Raw genomic sequence first — 12,285 nt, 5'->3', positions numbered from 1 at the left:
GAACAGGAAGAGGAATTTGATCACAGCATCAAATCCAGAATCAATACTAGAAGCTCTTATCCAGCATGCGCCAAGGTCCCACGTTCCATCCAATAAGGGGGATGAATGGCTACGAACTGCCCTGCTCTGGGTTCTGCGCGGGTTTGTTTTTATGATTACGGCTGTTATGGCTGCTAATTACAAGTTGAGAAAGGCAGAGTTCTTTATTCCGATCGTTAAGCATCCAAGATAAAGCCAACTAAGGAAGCCTTCTGCATATCTTAGATTATTACGTCATCATCTCTAAACTCATCAAGAACATCTATTCAGGACTTCTGGGCATGCCTCATGCCACAGCTTAGGCAAATGTCCAACAGAAGGGGAAGAGTATTGGCATTTGGGTAGATCCTGAGGCCAGTATGGCTCTCCTTACCACATACCATCCATGATGACCTTTGAAACGGGAGAATGGCTTTTTTTTTCCTGTAATAAATGGCAATGTAGTATTTTAGAACACATGGTTTAGTTGGTAGGGTGTTCTGAAGTGGCTATGCAGGTTTCTAAATAAAAAGAAATAAAAATGAAACTTTATGAAATAGTTTCAGTATGGGGATTTTGCTGTTCAATCCTTCCTGTAATGTTTCATAAGATAGTAAAAGTATTTCCCAGTCAGCTACAGTGATGATTCCTAAAGATAACCACATGGCTTTCCTCCCGAGGTAACTCTTTTAGTCCTCATACTTGAAAGGCAGGAGAGGTGAGAGACTTCAGTCAACTGTGTGACCATGTGAATATGAGCTGCCACCAGGTGTTTTGTGGAATGAATTATAATTTGCCCCAAGAAAATAAGAATATATCCAGGAGAGCCAAGTGACCGACAATCGCCACTTAGCTTTTGAAGGGTAGCCAGGGTGCTTTGTCAGACCCAAGGGGCCAGACTGTGACTGCTGACCCAAACCCAAGTAACCAGAAGTACCTCCTCCAATCCCACCACATGGAAGTAAGATGCCCAGTTGATACTTAGATTGGTTTACAAATTCCCATTCTTCTAAATGGCTAGTGGAAGTGTCAGCCCCAGCTATATAGTGTACTGTGGTGTTTGGAGAGTATGAGAAGAATTAAGGACCCAGTCTCAAACTGAATGCTTTGGTCTCACTCTAAATCTGTAGCTCATTGACATGAACCCCATGCACTCCCTTTGAAATTAAAATAGCCACCTGAAAAACAATGCCCTATTATCCCGAGGGCATGCTATGAATTATTAGGATGCCTATTAGATTTACTTATTGGGATACACAGCTTCTGTTACATCGTGATTTATTTATACGACATGAATATTGATGGAAAGGATAGAGTGATATAATTAGTTTTTGTTTTGCTCAATAATACATGCAGGGATTTGTGTTTCATTGTGTCGAAGCTGTTTTTAACTGTCAAACAAAATCTAATTTAAAGCATCTTGAAATGTACATGCACACATACATAGACACACACGTATGAGGCCAGGAGGTACTTTCTAAAGATGAACTGAAAGATTTGTAGACACACACGTATGAGGCCAGGAGGTACTTTCTAAAGATGAACTGAAAGATTTGTAGCAAACTCAAGATTACGACTGCCACGAGGGATAGAGGGCAGAGGAACTGATTCAAGGGAAGGAGGTGGAGTCGGAAGCACAGTGGTGAAGAGGCTGTTTAGGACTTCCTTGCTATTTCAGGTCATTACGACAATAAATGTAATCTTCTGGGGTGCACAGATGGTAAAACTGAGGTGTAAAGAGAAATTTGTCCTCTGACCCATTCATTCTACGTGAGGGAGTCACTCCTTAGAGACTTGTCTTCAGGGCTATTACCATAATATTAGCAACGATATGAAATAGTAACATTTGAGTGTTATTTGGCAGTGCAGAGAAACAGTTGTGATACATGACCCATTATGGGCAAACGTTGAACACATTAACCTAAGTAGGTGGGAATAAGCCAATCAGAAAATCCTATTGCCTTTATATAAAATGCTCACCAAAAAAAAGTTGACAAATGATCTGTATAGAACTGGGGATGAAGAAGAGAAGAAAATAGAAAACGGTTCCTAATAGGTGTGTGCATTCTTTGGGGGGATGATAAACTCTGAAATTCATTGTATTTCTGATTGCATTTGATTTCTGATTTGATTCTCAAAAAATTGTACATTGTGTCCATTTAGTAAAGGCTTTGATTGTTTCCATCCATGATGCTAGATACCTTTTTAGCACCCGTGATTTGATGGCAGGTGAAATATAGCTCAGAAAAAGTGTTATTTTTCCAAGAGTTATTTTATTTTTGATTATGTATATGTGCATGAGGTATACATGTGAGTGTTGGTGCCCTCAGAACCAGAAGAGGGTGGCAGATTCATCTGAAACTGGAGTTACAGGCAACTGTGAGGTACCGGAAGTTGGTGCTGGAAAATGAACTTACGTCCTCTAGAAGAACATAAAGTATTCTCAACCACTGAGCCATCTCTCCAGCTCCAAAAACTCTTTTTGTTTTATTTCTTTTATAGATTCCCAGAGCCAGATGTAGTGATGTACACCTATAATTCCAGCCTTTGGGAAGCAGAGGCAATTGGATCACCCGTAAATTAAAGGCCAGCTCGGGCTGCACATTTCCAAGCCAGCCAGGAACGCGAAGCCACACCCTATCCCAAAATGAGCTGGGTGTGGTGATTCGCGCCTTTAATCCGCGCTTGGGGGCAGAGATAGTCACAGCTCCTTGATTTCCAGGCCAGTCTGGTTTGCAGAGTTTCAAAACAGTCAGAGAATGTAGAGAGATGATGTCTCAAAAAACAATAATAAAAAAATCTAACCAACAATTTCCAGGGTAAAAAGTCTTAAATAAATATTAAATTAATGTTGCCTACGCAAATATTTTTAAATTGTCAAACATTTGTGTAAAATATTTGTTCTCCTTTTTACTAAGCAGTAGTTCATATTCTTAATCTTGTTTTGGCTTAGTGTGCATGCTGCATCATTCCAGCATATCAATGAATAATCAGCAGTTCTTGAATTCTTAGATAGTTGTGATGTTACTAGTATAGGTCTGTTTATAAATGATGCTATTCTAATATATGGAACACATCTAGCACAACATAGTTCAAACACTAAAACTAAACACAACATTAAAGTCTTAGAAGTAACTGAACAGGGTTCATCATATAACTCTGTTGTAGAGTGCATGCCCTGTATGCATGCACCAGGTGCTGTAGAGTGCATGCCCGGCTTGCATGTACCAGGTGCTGTAGAGTGCATGCCCTGTATGCATGCACCAGGTGCTGTAGAGTGCATGCCCGGCTTGCATGTACCAGGTGCTGTAGAGTGCATGCCCTGTATGCATGCACCAGGTGCTGTAGAGTGCATGCCCAGCTTGAGTGCACCAGGTGTTGTAGAGTGCATGCCTGGCTTGCATGTACCAGGTGCTGTAGAGTGCATGCCCGGCTTATACGCCCCAGGTCCTTGTTTGATCTTCAGCATGTCTCTTCTCCCTCCGGTAATGAAAGACACATTACACATGTTGGCAATAGCATTGGAAAATAAAGAGCTTTGGTGTAAATCTAGTAGAATTTATGGGAAATCTAGATGCTACAAAGTACAAAGCATCGATGAGAACAAAGACATAAATAAATAGACATGCCATGTTCATGAGCTGGAACTCTCGACCCAGGGCATCTTCCGTCATAGGCAACCGTTCCACCACTGAGCTGTTACCAGCTCCCCAAAAGCGTTTTTAAATTTCTTTTTTATTCCCTTGTATGTGCACACGTATGTGTAGGCTTGCTCATCTGTGCATCATGGAGCCAAGGGAAGATGACTGTTGGCCTTCCGGTCTCGGCTCTTTTCCCTTGAAACAGGGTCTCTCTCAATTAGGAGCTAGACTGGCAGCCAGCAAGCCCTGCCCACTTCCCTGTCTCTGCTCCACATCGCACTGGGGTTAAAGGCAAGGGTTTTGCTGCCCAGCTTCTTACATGGGTGCTGGGATTTGAACCCACACTCTCATGCTGGTGCATCAAGCGTTCTTACCACCTGCGCCGGGCCCCAGCGTGAAAGTTAAGAGTGAAATATTATACATCCATCAGGGTAGCTAAAAGTAAACAAAGGTGACCCTAAGTGCTGACAGGGATGCAGAGCAACCGGGACTCTGAATTGCTGAAGTAATTTTAAAAGCACTGGCACTTTGGAAAGCAACTTGGCAGTTCTTTATTAAATTACACATACATATTTCCAACAACCCAACAAACCCATACCTACCAGTTTGCCAAAGTGAACTGAAAACGCATGTCCACAGAAAAAGATCTATGTGTAAATGTTGTTGAAGCGTTATTCCTAATTGTCAATGGCTGGAAACAACTAAGGCACCCCTCAACAGGTGAATAAATAAATGAATTATGGTAGAGCCACAGAGTGGAATCTGTGAATGTGTTCATCAACTGAAAGACTGAGCTACTGATACATGGAAAGTCTGGATAAGTGTGTGCGTGCGTGTGTGTGGTGCTGTGTGTATGTGTGTGCGTGTGTGTGTGCGTGTGTGGTGTTGTGTTGTGTGTATGTGTGTGTGCGCGCGTGAGTGTGTGCGCGCGTGTGCTTGTGTGTGCATGTGGAGTCAGAGGCTGACAATGACACTTTCTCTCACTGAGCTGAGCTCATCTTCTCAGTTAGGTTGACTGGCCAACTAGGATCTTCCTCTGTCTACTCTCCCTGTCAGTGCTGTGTTAGAGACCTCCTGCTGCACCCAGCGGCTGTTTGAGTGTTGGGATCCAAACCCAGATTCTCGCACAAGCACAGAAAGCACTTACACACTCCCAGCTCTCCAGCCCAGTACAGATAGGTTTGAAATGTACTTCTCTACACTTAACAACCCAGCCTGGCTCAACTTATACAAAATCCTGAAAATCCAAAACTGTAGAATGGAAAACAGACTTGTGTTTCCCTGGTGCTGAGGGAGAAGGAGGAGGCAGGCCACAAAGGGGCTATTCTGGGATTTTACTTCATTAGATAGGGTCGAACTATGCAGCCCTGGCTGACCTGAAACTCTCTAGGCAAACCAGACTAGCCTCAGAAATAGACAGGGAGATCGGTCTACTTCTGCCTCCTGAGTGCTGGTATTAAAGGCATGTGCTACCATACCCAGCTACACTAGGAATCCTAACAATGGTAGAACTTCTGTGTTTACTACTGGGGTGGAAAGTTCATGACTGTATGTTTTATCCAAAAACATAAATATCACCAAAATGGACTTTACCATATATAAATTTAATTTTAAAACATTCAATCATGATAGAGAAATTTCAGATGGGAATGCATAAAATAACCAAAAAGTCTAAATGTGTCACTAATTCATCATGTTACTTACCTATTAAAGGGGGTTCCTGGAGAGATGGATCCACTATTAAGAGCACTTTTTGCTCTCCCAGAGGACCCAGATTCTATCCCTAGTACCCACAAGGCAGTTCACAATTATCTGTAACTCCAGTTCTAGGGGCTCTGATAGCCTCTTCTGGCCTCCAAGATATATACATAGTGCACAGATATACATGCAAACAAAAGACATGAAATAAATAATAAAATCAAAAATTTTCAAGGGAAGGAACAAAAAGTACTTAAATCTAAAAAATTCAGACTATTTTGACTGAGCCAGGCAGTGGTGGCTCATGCCTTTAATTCCAGCTCTTGAAACCAGAAGCAGGTGAATCTCTTGAGCTACATAGTGAGTACCAGAATAGCCAGAGCTTCACAGGAAAACTGTGTCTTGAAAAAACAAAAGAGTGAGAGACCAGCTAGCTGGTGCCACCACCCACCACTGGGCTCTGTGTTGATGTTCATAGCCTGAGTTACCACCTAAAACCCTGTCCCTCCCCTGCCCTGAGAAGGAGTGGTCCCCAGGGAAGCCTGGGATTGACCAACTCAGCTTCTAACCAGACCCACCCCAACATCAATATAACCTGCAAGAGCACATGAAGGGACGGGTCCTGAGGAACCATAGTTATGGACTCTCCATGACTTAGCAACAGCAAGATATCCTAGAAGAGTTTCGGTGAGGGTCCAGGATTGATGGTGTAGCAGAAGTCAGTGGCCTTGAACCTGACCAAGAACTCATTGCAATGAACGTTTGAAAGAAAAGCTGTGTGGGCAGAGGGTCTGCTCTGACTCATGGCTTCCAAGGCCATCACAACAGATGAATGTGGCGGAGAGGCGGGTAAGGCAGAAGCGTGAAATGGGCTTTATTATTGTTTAGCCATTGCCATTATTTTTAGTTATTTTATTTTCTTTTTTTTGTGGGGAGAGAGGCTACAAAGGTAGAGGGCAGATGTAGAAAGGCTGGGAAATGAGAATGATTGGTTGCATGATAGGAAATTCCTGAGGAATAAATTAAAAAGTTACGCTACAAAAAGAATATTTTGACTGGATGCTGTAAGGCTAAGAGCAGAAGAACCTCCACACAAACGTGTCAAGTTGACAAATTTACCTCATACAGGAATATGGATTTGCAGTTCTAACAACCACCCTCCAGGTGTAGTCCGGTTGAATAAATAAATCAATAAACTGTCAATAACGGGAGGTGGTTTCTCACAGAGAGTGAGCTACAGTCAACTCCGTTACAGTGTGGCTTTATGTGTTCTTAAAAATTGCGCTGTGCAAACTGCACAATAAAAACCGCAGGGGTGACGGCATAGACGAGGTTGGAGATGAAGCACTCCACACATCCTCCGCGGTAGACGAGAAATGACAGAACTTCATAAAAACAGCAGCTTTGCCCAGGCTAAGTGATGACAGAATATTGTTTTAAAAAGTTAAATCACATTATTTTATGGAGAGGCACACATCACAGCACACACACGGAGGTCAGACAACAACCAGTACAACTAACAGGAGCTGGTTCTCGTTTCCCGTTATGTGGGTCCCGAGAACAAACTCAGGATGTCAGGCGTGGTGGCAAACACCTTTAGCAACCAAATCATCTCTCTGGCCCCGAAACCATTATAATTAATGCTACGATGTTACAATCCACTTGGCTTTAGAAACATGCAGAGTTTGTCTATAAACTCGGTCCTCAGAAACAGTGCGGCTTTTGAATCCTGGTGGAGTGACAGGATTTCCAGACTCCTGAGGGGAGTTGTCACCACCGTCTATGGATGGACATGACTTCAAGCCCATGGCTTGCCAGCTGGATCCTGCCTTTCAACCATGCACTTCCCATGTTTTCCCTTACTTTGATTGGCAGCTCTCTCAGAGAAAGCATTTAAAATAAAACTAGAATTTTAACACACCAGATGACCTTCTTCTGTTAACTTCAGTTAAATCTTTAAAATTACATATTTTATTGTTGGTATATATTTGGATGTGTATGGGTGAGGGTTGGTTCTCTACTTCAACCATGTGGGTTCTGGGGGTGTCAAACAAGGCACCAGGCCTTGGGGCCTGTCAAGGGAAGTTGACATAGACTTTCTCAGGGAAATTGGGTTCCTGTCCCTCAGTGGAGATGAGGAAATGAATACCTGTATATAGCACGTCACTTTAGGTGTCTTTGCTATCTATTATTATACCCTTCAGGATGGCTAACAGGAAACTTCAGCAGCCTAATCTAGGCAGGATAAAAGTGGTCCGAATCTTCAGACATTTCACATACAAAACACTGCAGACAAGGTATTCTATAAATCCATGGATAGTAGGGTTGGTGGGATGGCTCAGTGGATAAAAGCCCTTGTCATACAAGCCTGCCAACTTGAGTCTGACCCATGGGATGCATGGTGAGGGGGACAATCGAGTCCTGAAGGTTGTTCTCCAACCTCCACACACGCATAGTGGCATGTACACAACCCTACTCATGCACACACAATAATAATAATAATAATAATTAATAATTGTAAACCGCTTTGGGGTGGGTTACTTAGTCTAGGGTTTGTAACCCGCCTGGCAGTTCAGTTATTCCAGGGTCCCAGAGAGGCACTATCTGGAAGATAATGGGCTAAGAGAGAAGAAGAAGGCTAAGCGGGGGTTCTTGTCAAAGCCTCCGTTTATTAGAGATGGGGTACGGGGTACAACTTTTATAGGGTAAAGAGTTTGGCTTGGGATGGGGGCGGGGGCATGGAATCTTGCTGCGTGGTCCATGGTCATGTAGCACAGGAGGTTACGTTCGGTCAGGTCATGTAGGCCAGGAAGTCACAACTAGGAGTTGACACACCTAGTTCTCTAGATAGTTTGGAATGTGGGGGGGGGGGGGTTCCGCTAACAGATAGCTCTCTATTAACAGCTAATTGAGTGTGGGGTAGGCTCTGTCAATAGAACGATTCCTAACACAATTAGGGGTGTGGGGTTCTCTGCAGACTCCCCAGGGTGATGGTCCCTGTAATGATCCTAGGAGGAAACAGCTCCTGACAAATAATCTAATTATAAAAGGGATTATACATAGAATAATTACCTGCTCCAGAAATGACCGGGTGCTGTTCCTTCCATGTCGTAAATGACCCAGTGTGATTGACCTGCCACCAAGGAATTACTGGTCACCCTGTGAGTGGTGCCATATTGGTATTGTTTAGACTGAGTACTCTGCCCCATTTATAGCCACAGCAGTCTTGGTGACCAGAAGCCCATGTTGTTGAGTTCATGCATAGCCTTCAGCCCTGCCACCATGGCCATTTTGACTATGAGTCTGCCGGGAAAAGACAGGGACAGCTGGAGAAAGCAGTTGGATACTCTCCACAGAGTAGGTCATTCCATCTTCTTGATTACTGAAGTCCTTTTCTTCTGAGGTCACCTTTGCTGAGCTTTTACTTGGCTCACAACCATCTTCACCTCCTTTTCCCATTCAGTAAAATCTATTGTTAACTGAAGTTCCCAGAAGTAAAGCCGTACTGTGTTAAACACGCTACAGGGTTAATTAACTGGTTAGGACCTTGGTGGTTGTGGGGTTAGAGCGCTGTAGGCGTAGAGCCAAGTGATCACGTGCCATCACACCTCTCAGTCACTGGCCCAATTTTCTCGTCATTACAGAAGAGGCAGAGGTGTCTGGAGAAATGATAGATTCTGATTCACGTGGCTACTTAGTGGCAGAACTCAGGCTAAAGGCAAAGTGCCTTTGTCTTTGTTCGGTGAATGTAAGGTTTTTGTGGACTGCCACAAGACAATGAAAAAGACAAGGAGGAGGGAGGAGGCTGTTTTCCTTGGTGAAGATGATAAGGGCTTGTGGGGTCCTACAGTGACTCTACTTCCATCTTGACTGAAGATCAGAGAGTTCAGGCTTGTCAAAGTCAAACAGTCAAATAACAGGCTTTCTGGCCAAAGGCGTGGTCACGAGGTGTTTTGCTCCTCAAGGCTAAATAACAGGATATTTGACTTAGGTCTCGGTTACTAGATGTTTTGAGGTATAAGGAGGTAATTAATGCTTGTTTTTTTCTTGTATCATAGGAGGGAAGTCTTTTACCCTCCCCTTTATATTGGGGTTTATAAGGGCTATGAGTAATGAGGCTGTTACAGTATGCACTGGAAGCCCTCCTGAGTGGACTCTAATATTCTGTCCCTTGTCTATTTTTTTCTCAATCCTCACTCCCCTTCTCAGGACCATGTGATAAGTCAGCTGGTCCCCACAATGGCTGGCACCCATTGGTGCCATGGTCAGGATTCTGTGACATACAGTATCTCATTTAGGGTTATCTTTGCTGTGATGGGACACGGGACCAAAAGCAGGCTAGGGAGGAAAGGGTTTGTTTGGCTCACTCTTCACATCACGGTCCATCATTGAAGGAAGTCAAAAAAGGGAACTCAGACAGGGCAGGAACCTGGGCCCAGAACTGACACCAGAACCATGGAGCAGCACTGCCTCCTGGCTTACTCTCCACGGTTTGCTCAGCCTGCTTTCTTACAGAACCCAGGGCCACATCCCAGGGATGGCACCACCCATAATGGACTGGACCTTCCTCCAACAATCACTAATTGAGAAAATGCCCCACAGCTAGATCTTACGGAAGCATCTCGATTGAGGTTCCCTCCTTTCAGACTACTCCAGCTTGTGTCAAGTTGACAGAATTAGCCAGCACACACACCTGAATAAGGCTGTCGTGGTGATGCTGTTTTCTTTATGCTCATAGTCAAGAGCCTCTCCACAACTGCTCTTTCCATCCTACTAACTGACAGGGATTAATAAGCCAGGACACTTAATGCTACTGAGGATGAATCTCTGCCAGATCTCAGAAAGTTTTTAAGATGGATACCATAAATTTACTCCCTCTTTCTCAGATAGTACTTCTGATTTATTTTACATAATCTTTCAGACAAATTCACGTCTCCTAAATGTGGCCTTTCATAGATGAGGGTGGATGCCCAGTGTAAGCTTAGAAAGAGGGAAAGGTTTGGAGACGACAGCAGTGACCGTGGTGCTGTGCCGGGAGCATCATCAGCTCCACAGCCGTACATTGCTTTATCCACAGGTCGTAACTACACAAAACCAAGACGGGTGTGGCTCGGTGAAGAGCGCTTTCACAGGAAAGAAAAGAGAGTGAAAACCGTCCCTAGGAGAAGAGTGTAGAGGGGAGAGGAAATGTGATTAGGTCTTGTTGGTGCCCAGAAGACTCTACCGTGAATGCACAGCTGACCGACCAATCGGCAGATCCACGGGAAGTGTATACATACATGTCTACTACATACATGTCCACATGGAGCCACCAGTTTTGCAGAGCTGCAGAAACACTTGCCTTTTGGAAAAGTCACTGTTATATCTGTTAAAAAAAAAAAAAAAAAAAAAAACCTTTGAAGCCATGATTCTTCCTTCAAAATGGGATTCATTCCCAAAACACCCCAGCAGTGTGACTTCTGCACAGGTGAAGGAGTCACCTTGCTCCATCCCCTCCCCCCCCACACACACACCAGGAGGCCTTAGAGCGATAATATTCATTCTTTGTTCTAAGAGTCAAATTTACATAGAGACAATCTCACAAAATCACCCACTAACAGACCGCATAGAAATTTCTGTAGAAGGCAGGCACTGAGCAGGAAGGCAGCAAGCCCTGCCTTTGCTAACAAACAAATCTGGGCCTCCCCAAAACTGGTTATCACCAAAGAGATTAGGTGAGGAGAGAGGGTGAATCCAGGACTCACGGTTGTTTAGCAACTTTATCTAGTGGGTTAGAAGGTCAGGTTCTTCACCTTGGGAGCATTACTATTTTCTGGTTTAGGTCACCTGTTCCAGAGTACTGCTCTGTCAGGTTTTACCTGCCCCCCCCCTTTTTTGTGACTTTGACACTTGTATTATCATTGTCCTTGAACTGTGTCCGTAAAAGCTAAAATGCCCACGCGATCACTCTCTTTTATCCGCTCTCTCCTCCACGCCCACCCCTCTTCACTTTTTCCCCCACAAAAAATAAAGAGCATAATAAAGAACATTGCCAGGTGTGGCGGCGCACGCCTTTAATCCCAGCACTCGGGAGGCAGAGGCAGGCGGATCTCTGTGAGTTCGAGACCAGCCTGGTCTACAAAGCTAGTTCCGGGACAGGCCCCAAAGCCACAGAGAAACCCTGTCTCGAAAACCCAAAAAAAAAAAAAAAAAAAAAATTAAATAAATAAAATAAAATAAAGAACATGCAGAGGTAATGTGCTTGAGTTAATTTTTTACCCCCAAATTCTCTCCTGCCATAGACATCCAATTCTGAGCCCTGAGGGGGTACTGAGGCTGGTACTCAAGGTCCCCCGATAATGTCTCAGTGTTGCGAAAATGAAATTCTCTCCACTGACACGTTACCTCCATAACCATCTCATTAGTCTGCAGTCCGCATGCCAAGTGGATTTTTAAAACCACAGAAGTGAGCATTCAAGTGTATTTAAAAAGTACCTCTTCCTACCCACTGCCAAACCGCTGCTGTCTACTCAAGAGTGGTCATTATCAATGAGAATGTAACTCGGTTGGTGAGGTGTTTGCCTCTTGTGCACTGGGTTCAGTCCCCAGCACCGTAAAAAGCAGGCATAGTAGTACACACCTGTGATGCTAGTGCCCTGGTGGTACACACCTGTGATGCTAGTGCCCTGGTGGTACACACCTGGGATGCTAGTGCCCTGGTGGTACACACCTGGGATGCTAGTGCCATGGGAGGTGGAAGGTAGGGGATCAAACGTTCAAGTGTCTTCAGCTACACAGGGAGTTTGTGCCAAGCCTGAGGTACGTGAGACAAGAGGAGGGGAGGTAGGCAGGAAGTCCCACCCCTGGTTCAGGGATATTGAGATTTTAAAACTCTTTTAAAGTATGTGTATACACACACACAGGCGTAGAGTTGCCCATGAAAGGTGGA

This window comes from Microtus oregoni, unplaced genomic scaffold (genome assembly GCF_018167655.1).
Source record: "Microtus oregoni isolate MIOR12 unplaced genomic scaffold, Mior012 000012F_ref0000307, whole genome shotgun sequence".
Taxonomy (NCBI): Eukaryota; Metazoa; Chordata; class Mammalia; order Rodentia; family Cricetidae; genus Microtus; species Microtus oregoni.
Note: the sequence above shows the minus strand (reverse complement) of the source record.